This window comes from Diabrotica undecimpunctata, chromosome 3 (genome assembly GCF_040954645.1).
Source record: "Diabrotica undecimpunctata isolate CICGRU chromosome 3, icDiaUnde3, whole genome shotgun sequence".
NCBI lineage: Eukaryota > Metazoa > Arthropoda > Insecta > Coleoptera > Chrysomelidae > Diabrotica > Diabrotica undecimpunctata.
This window is the reverse complement of record NC_092805.1, coordinates 163,772,114-163,779,551: the sequence shown is the minus strand read 5'-3', so window position 1 is coordinate 163,779,551 and position 7,438 is coordinate 163,772,114. Positions and strand designations below refer to the sequence as shown.

At 30.5% G+C, this 7,438-nt stretch overlaps 1 non-coding gene across 1 annotated transcript; it reads right to left on the bottom strand.

The window, feature by feature from the left end:
* Window positions 1-627: 627 nt before the first annotated feature.
* On the bottom strand, window positions 628-734 carry LOC140437955 (U6 spliceosomal RNA). The gene has a single exon (XR_011950432.1). It is a non-coding gene; the product is annotated as a U6 spliceosomal RNA (small nuclear RNA).
* Window positions 735-7,438: the final 6,704 nt, after the last annotated feature.

Below are 7,438 nucleotides of genomic sequence, written 5' to 3'. Positions count from 1 at the left end.
TTTAGCATTCGCTCTGATTTAACCGCAGCTTAACGTTCGTGCTTATAAAGCCAACATACCACGTATCATGCCAGCGAGAATTAAATAAATTACTAAGGTAGATCCTGTTAGTCACCTTCAACATATTCTAGAAGGTAGTAGAGACAGATGTGACTTTTGCGACTGAATAAAAAACACACTTACCAGTTGCAAATGCAAACAATGTGGAAAAGTTTTGTGTGGTGAACACACTGTCTATACTTGCCCAAATTGTTTTGAGGATAATTTTTTGTATAGATTTAAAACATATATATGTATTTTCGTAAAAAACATTAAAACTTTTATATTCTAATCAGTTGTTTTGATTTTTAATAATTTTTTTTTTCAGAATGTATTCCCGATATTACATATTTTAAAATGTTACAACATTTTACTCAGAATAAATACTCAAACTGTATTTTATCATTTTTAAATAGTTGATTAACATCTACTTAAATCATTTCCGAAAGATAGTAGAATAAATTTAAGCCAAACGGTTTGACAAAAATATATCCGGACAAATACTCCACGCTCCAGCCGCAGTTTCCAGATTATAAGCGCCAGCCGTGGAAGGTTAAAAGATTTTTTTCAAATGAGAAACTGTCTGAACAAAATCTGTGAAGCAATATGTGTGTTATTCTTGAGTAAATACCATGCTAATCATCTCTGTATCCTTTCAAATTAAGTTTATATAACGTCCAAGACAGTACAATTACTAGACTTACAGTTCTAAATGCGAAAGTATAAAGAGTAATCAAATAAAACAAAAATGGTAAAACCCTAGTCTCTAGTTGAAGTCCACATTAATCCCACTTTAAGGTTTCAGAATAATTGAACTCGTGAGCTCAAACTTCTTCTAAAGATAATTCTCGATATAATTAACATTAAAAATAGAACAGAAATGCAATATTCCTTCATTTCAACATTTTTTCAAAGATTATCACTAGTACAGGAAAGAATTTATTTTTATAGATTTTAAAAAGGTGTTTAAAAGGGTCAATAATTACCTACCTAATAATACTTAATTATTATACCTAAGTACCTAGGATCAGAAATACAGAGTAATGAGGAAATAGATGGAATTACATTTAAGCTCCTTTTTAAGGGACATGGTGTATTGTTACATGTATTTACAAATTTCAAATTAATTCCCCAAAATACGGTAACATTTTAATACTGTATTTTTAAATTTGCGACTATGTATGTACATTGTTGAAATTATTAATAATGTTTTAGTACCGTATCGCTAATAACTTTAATATTTCATCAACGTATAATAGGATTTATATATGTAATGAAAATGAGATTAATTAGTGAAATTTGTAATACTAAGGACTTTAAAGACTAATTCAACAGCTTTTAATAAATCTTCTTTATATAGGTACCTATATGCAGGATGATTTTATAACTGATGGGACATTTACAAGGATTAGGCTTCTTCCATTACGATATGACTGTTAAGTCAAATATAAAATATTGATGTGGAAAACGATATACAGTATTGAGTTTAAAGTTGCAAATATATTTTTGTTTTTTCATAATAATTTAGTTATAAATTTATAAATTATTCAAATCATGAATGTGTTGCTTGTGTGAGTCCTTTTGAAATAGGTAAAAGAAATAAATTAGACTTACTCACAATCAATTTAATTTTACTACCCAAAACGACCGGTTTCGCTTTCTAAAACTTGCAAAGCATCTTCAGGTCAAACGGTACAAAGTAAATTAAATGCTGAAATTATAAAAAGCCCATATTAGGGCGCTGTCTTATAAAGATATAGATAAAAAAATTATAGTAATTATGCCAATATTACATTCTGTGTTTATTAATATTCATAAAATTGATTTAGCAGACAAAGTAACAACCCACAAATTGGTAAGAGATAATCTATTGAATTGTAATAAATTAGAAATAAACAAAATACTACTTACATGCCGGTACAAGAATTTTTATATAATGATTAGTGATCCATAGTTCAAACTATCCTGTATTGCTGATAATGGGTGATCTTCGGTCAATGTTGTAACTGTATGACAATTAACGAGGAAGATTCTTGAGGGAAGAGATGTTAACAGATGATATGGGAGTAAGGTATATGTGATTGTTTGTTAAATGAAAGAGTGATGTTTTATATTATTTAAATTATTAAAGTTATTTATATTTATTTAAGAGATATATTTTTGAAATGTGTGTTAAATTATTGAAATTTTAACAGAATGAAGACAGTTATATGACAATTTTTTTACCTATTGTATAAATTATTAATAAAATTGGCTCCATTTAATTTATAGGAAAAAAAGGGAATGGAAGAATTAAGAGACATACAAGAAACAATATTCAAAATATTGGAGTTATATTTTTTTTTTGTTTTTTGGCCTTGGTGTGGAGCCACTGGCGTTATAAATAAAAAACACAATTGAACTTTAAACAGAAGATTAAATAGATCCTAACCAGCTCATATGAGGTAAATTTTGTAGTTAAATATAATTTTTACTAAGAAAGCGTATTATAGAATTAAGAGGTATAAGCCAATCAAAGATTTGGATAATTGGATTACCAAAAAGATAGAGTTGGTCAAATGCCTATAACATGAAACAAAGACCAGTTATTTTGAACCTTTCAGCAAAAAATGTGACATAATGGTACACAAAATGTAACGTCCAACTAATTCAGAAAAGCTGTAAAAACAAATATTTTCGGAAAAACGGTCTGAGAATTTGTCGATTCTTTAAATAGAACATTTGCCCACAAATTTATTATAACTTGTATTTAAACTCATGCTTTGAAAATAAAATTTAACAGACATATCTTTTTCACATCTTGGGTACTACTATAAAACACAAAAACCCAAATTATACAAATACAAAACAACCATTTCTAAGAAATTAAACAATGAATCTTCTTCTTTTAGTGCTCCTCTTCTCCTAATTCCTCGCTTTCTGAATACTTTGCCCTGAAGGATTATTTTTAGTAATCTGTATTTAGTGCCGTTTCTAATTATATGTCCTAGATATTCTAACTTTCTCCTTTTAGTGATATACATCACCTCTCTTTCTTTCCCCATTCTTCGTAGTACAGTCTCGTTGGTTATCTTGTCTGTCCATGATATCCCTTAGGATGCTGCTGTATAGCCACATCTCGAAGGCTTCAAGTTTTTTCTCCATCGCTTTAGTGAGTGTTCAGGATTCAACTCCGCAGTATAATATCGAGAAGATACAACATCGTAGGAGCCTTACTTTTATTTACAGATTGAGATTGTGGCTTTTAAAGAGTTTGGCCATGTTGTTGAATGCACTTCTAGCCTTCTCCGTTCTACATTTTACTTCTTGTGAGTAATTCTATTGTTCGTTTACTATTGTTTCAAGATAGGTAAACTGTTTTACTCGGTCTACTGGAGTATTCTTGATAAGCAGTTGGACGTCTCTAATTTTATTTTTGCTGATGACCATAAAGTTAGTTTTTGATATGATTACTTGTAGTCCAAATCTTTCACTTACTTTATTAACTTTGTTTATTAGTAGCTGTAAACTGTTTAAACTGTCTGCAAAAATAGCGGTGTCATCTGCATAGCGGATGTTGTTTAGGCGTTCTCCATTTAAAAGGATTCCATGTTCGCAATTTTCCAAGGCTTCACTAAATATTTCCTCTGAATATAGGTTGAATAATATAGGTGAAAGTATACATCCTTGGTCAAATTATCTCCAAGATTTGTTCTTATTGTGGCTGATTGGTTCCAGTATAAATTTTGTATTATACGCCGGTCTTTATCATCTATTTGGGCTTTTGTTAGAACATCCATCATTTTTTCGGTATTGAACTATGTCAAATGCTTTTTGGTAGTCCACAAAGCAGGTGTAGATATCGCAAGTCATATCTCTGCATCTTTGGAATAATACCTGTAGACTAAACAGTGCATCTCTCGTACCTACGCCTTTCATGAATCCAAACTGTGTGTCTTGTATTCTCTCTTCGCATAGCTTGTATATTCTGCGATGTAGAATTTTAAGAAAAAGTTTTAGTGTATGGCTCATTAGACTTATTAGCCTATATTCTCCGCACTTTTTCGCTCCCTGTTTCTTTGGTAACGTAATAAATTCTGAAACTAGCCAATCTTTTGGAATATTGCCTGTGTCATAGATATTATTGAAGATTTTACATAGTATTCTTAAAGATTCATCATCAAGAAGTTTAAGAAATTCAGACTGTACTCCGTGTGGTCCTGGAGCTCTCCCTTCTTTTAGTGATATTATGGCAGCTCTTATTTCTGCCACTAGTATAGGTGGTCCTGTTTTCGTAGGTATTGGGAACTGGTTCTCTCTCATCAAAAAATAAATTTCGTATGTAATTTTTAAAGGTATTATCAATACTTTTTTGTCCACGATTATGATGAATAATGACTATATAAAAAACAAAAATTGTTAATTTCCATAGAAGATACATGAATAAATGTAAATAAATCAATCGTTGCTGCTTTTTTCGGAAAAATCATCTTGTAGGCAGTTTCATACCCAGAGCTTCTAGAAAAAGTTTTTAAGGCATTTTATCTATATCATTAGATTTATATTTCTTTATTACAAATGAATTGATACCGGCTACATTAATTGCAGGATAAAAAAATTACCATAGACCATCGGCTTCACCGCAATTGTAGACAGCACACATTTTATCAACTAGATCTACTCCCACTTTTGGATTTATTGTAGTCAATTATGATTTCTATCTGATCAGTATATTCGTCTGGCAAATCGTCGTGGTGCATTGTAAAGATTAAAATAACGTTTTTGTTTTTTTCTGGGTATATATGACACAATCGTACATTCTTCTCGAAAAGAAAACATACTTGTTTTTTAAAATAATATAAATAAAGTTCCCTTCTAGCTTGCAACTAGCGAGCACGTCACGACCTAGATCGGAAATAATCGTTACAAAACGACAAATATTGCGACAAGCGGACCAATAGTCCGCATGTTAACCCTGAAAGGTTAATAAGTATCAACAATTTTGAGAAAATATAGAAATATATGGAAATACAGATAAACTACAGAAATCATGACGAAATATACCATATTCCAGTCGTCAGAGACGAAAATGCCACTGAAACCCTAAAAATCATACGATCAAGCTGAATTTTGCCGAGAATATTAATTTTGAGATGTAGCTACATGTAGCTGAGATAATTTTAAACAAAAATGTTGATAAGCACTTTTTGTGTAGAATGAACTGTTCTCTTAAAAACAACGCTTGAAGGAACCGCCGATTTTGAATATCAGTTACACGCGCGAAATCAATGTTCAATAAAATTTGTATCAGCTCGACGGTAAAAATTCAATATCTTTTGATTCAAGGGTCCTATCGACAAAAAAACAAAATGCGTTTTAAAGGTAAAGAGTTCTGCTTTCGTATGCAGTTTTTGTAGTTTGCCGCAAATTAACTCAGATTTTATAAAGGTGTTAAATAAATAAACGTGGCGCAATTTCTGCCATTTTTAGTGATTCTCATAAGATCAATACAATATATGCCTTTCATTGACTGGCCACTAAAAAGTTTTGATTACTAGCGGTTTTGGTTACCTTTAAAACTTATAGCATGACATTTTAATTTTGAGTTTTGGTAACAAATGTGAGGCATTAGAAATATGCTGAAAAACGCGTTTCTGCACATTTTCTTCGTTTTTCAGAAAGTACCAATACATTCCGTTTTATGCAGTTAAGTTCTTCCTGCAACTCAATGAGTTTCTTTTGAGTTGCAAGCGTTCTTACGTAATAAGTGGCAATATGCAATCTTCGTTGTTAATCATAGACGTTTCTGTCTCGGTGATTCTTTGCGCCCTCTGCCCTCATTAATGTAACCTTCATTAATTTTATAAAACATAAGCACATTTGATAAAAAAATGGTATGTATTTACAAATTTTATATCAGACAGATATATCCGCTTTTAGTATTAGTCATGGTGTATAAATTCAAATTCGATGACTAATTAACAAACAAACCATAAAACAGACATAATTAATTAAAAATTCTACACCCAAAATTCACTTACCGTCGTGTTTTAAATATGTATCGCGGATTTGATCGCCAAAAGGCATTTTTATCCATACGCGTCACTTTTAATCTCTTGCTCATTTTTGGCTTATCATTTCTGCAATCCCCTAAAAACCGCTGTAGCATGTAGGGGACATTTGCAGAGTTGGCATTGTCTGTTTTGTAGAAAATACTACAGGAGTATTATTTTTTACATACGTTATTGGTTATAATAGAATTAGTTAAAAGTTTTAAGCAATATTTAATATTTGTAAAATATTTATACAAAATATATAGATATTAGGATATTTCCGAACACCATTCTTGTTATTCTAGTTACTATTTTAAAGAAATAATATACTGTTAAAAGAATGAATGAATTTTTATTAAAATTTAAAATACTTTTTTTCCATGCATTTATTTGTCATAATGGTATACAAAAAATAAATCAAGCTTTTTCAATTAGTATCTTGTTGAAAATAAGTTACAAATTACAAAACTAATTATTTGTTTGGCGTTTCTGTATTTTTTATTAATAAAACTAATTTTTCATATTCTTACAATCGGTACCACTGCCAGAATTCGCTAGTATACCCATTCTTCATTTTATCATTACATGGCATTTCAGTCATCATTCTAAGCATCGTTTTTGTCACATGCACTCGATGTTCTTATTTTTTGTTAACTATCCAACATTAAACTTTCGTATGTCATAATGTCTTGTGGCAGTTTTGTATAATTTTTCGTTTAGCTTCATTGAATACTTACCGTCATACAACCCATTATTTATCTCTTTCCATTTCATCCGTACCGTTCTAACTATCATCAATTATGTATTTGTCTACTGCTGAATATATACACCCGTCAAATTTTCCACTTATACTTCCTCATTACTCTGTAATACCGATCTTAGATACCTAAAACCATTACTTTTCAAATTACCATTTAAAGTTTATATCATATTGTTATGTGAGTGTAATTGATGATGTACCTGATGTTCTATTAATTAATGAAACTATAACACTAACAGAAGAACAACGAGGCTTTAGGTCGAAAAGATCATGCACCGACGCTATATTTATAATGAGGCAAGGGCAAGAGAAATCATTAGAATTCAATAAACCGGCATATCTATGTTTCGTGGACCTTAAGAAGGTATTTGACCAGGTCAAATTAAAAGACGTTATGCACTTACTGTAAGCAAGAGAGATACCTCTAGGAATAATTAAAACGATTAAAAATATCTACCAAAACAACACAATAACAGAAAAGTAAAAGAAGAACTAATCGACCCTATTGAAGCTGGCAGTGAGATAAGATAGGAAGATTCCCTGAGTCTTCTATTAATCAACTAAAAATAATAATAATAATCAACTAGAAATAATAAAAAAAGCAAGA